A 1,948-nucleotide genomic window follows, 5' to 3' on the forward strand; every position below is an offset into this window, starting at 1 on the left:
CCCCCCCTCCCCCCTTGGATTATAACTGAGAGGTCAATTTCTCCCTTGCCCCCCTTCTCCGACACCACTGCACATACACACAAATGTGCACAAGTGGATATACTAGTTAACCTAATTTTTTAACAAAAAATTTAAAAAATAATAATAGGTGCATATTTAACAATAAAAAGTTCAATTCATTTATTTAATCATAATAGCCATTTTTTTCTTGTTTTTTTTTGCAAATTCAGCAATTACGTCTTCAAATGTTAACTGTTTAGTAACATCATGGTTGATTACCAGCAATGATAATGAGTCCAGTTTTTCTTGTGTTAAAGTAGAGCGCATTCGATTTTTTATACGTTTGAGTACAAAGAATGAACGTTCACTACTACAGTTCGTGCGCGGCATTGATAAATATATTTGTAATATAATGTCCAAGTTGGGAAAAGTATGGCGGATATTCATTCTTCGAATATATTTCAAACAATAATGGGGATTTTCAAAAAAATTATTACCGAGAAATGACTTTTTCAACACTTGAAACTGAGTGAGTTCACATTCAAAATTATCAGAATCTAAATCATCTGAATATGTATCCAATATATTTTTGGAACATTATTGTATTTCTGATCTGTCCATATCTTTAAAAGAGAAAACCACATTTTTTTTTCTAATTCTGCATAAGCATTGTTTCTTTTTCTCAATTCAGTAATTAAGGCCCCTGCAAATTCTATTCATTTTTCATCAAATCGACCTTAGTGACTGACAAAAATTTAAGTACTTCTAGTGGTTCGATTTAAAAAAATGTAAAGATGTTTTAATTGGTCAACAAGTCTACTTTGCATCGGTCGGACCATATTTTTTTATATTTTTTATATTTTTGAATATATTCAATACTAAAAATTTATAAATTTATAAAATATTTATTCTCGTCAATAATTTTTCTAAAATTGAAAGTGCTCCGACCAATGCAAAGTAAACTTGTTTACTAACCCAAACATCTTTACATTTTTTTAAATCGAACCACTAGAAGTACCTTAATTTTTGTCAGTGCGACGGCTATTTCACGTCCATAAATTGGTTTTGAATATTTTGATCTAGACATTGAATGACTTGTACGTGTGCGTGCGTGCGACCATAAATCAGATAAGTAATAACAATGTATTGTAAATTGATGCGGTCCGCGAGTGATGGTAGGTGAGTATACACACACTAATGATCATTTACTAGACACACAAAGACGATCAGTAATCAAAGGAATGAAATAATTGCCTAAACACAACTCCTTAAAAATGACACATTTGCAGGGGCCTTAACCATTATCGTTGATAATATCATTGAATTATAGTATTATCCAGGGGCGTATTTAGATATTTTTTTTTTTTGGGGGGGGGGGCTGTGGTATTTTCTCCAACTGAAATTCCCCAATTCAGCCTATTAAAATTAAGAGTTAGGAAACTAGTACACAATTTTAATTTTAGTTTGATTTTTAATGTTTTCAAAAAATTAATAATGAAATAATGTATACATATAATTATAATAAAAATAATATAACAAATCAAATCAAATTTAAATTTCTTTCTTTGCCACTGTTAGCAAATTTATCTAATAAAATGTCATCTGGTATGTCAATGTCTCTATGAATAGCTAAAAGGGCAAGTCCCACTAGTCTGGATTCTGAAGTTGTATTTCTTAAATACGTTTTGAGTCTTCTCAACATCGTAAAGCTACGTTCAGCTGTAGCGGTGGATACTGGTATTATAGCTAGTATTTTTAGTAATTTATACATGTTTGGATACATTAATCTATCACAGACACTCAAAGCCTCTATAGCAGTTGTGGGCTTTAAGTTGTCTTCAATATTCTTCCACTTAGCTTGCCAAATTTCGTACTCTGCTTCTATAACGTCATTTAGCCCCGGTAAATCATTTTCATAAAATTCAACAGCTTTTTTTAAATAAGAAAA

The sequence above is a fragment of the Acyrthosiphon pisum genome, chromosome A1 (genome assembly GCF_005508785.2).
Source record: "Acyrthosiphon pisum isolate AL4f chromosome A1, pea_aphid_22Mar2018_4r6ur, whole genome shotgun sequence".
Lineage (NCBI taxonomy): Eukaryota > Metazoa > Arthropoda > Insecta > Hemiptera > Aphididae > Acyrthosiphon > Acyrthosiphon pisum.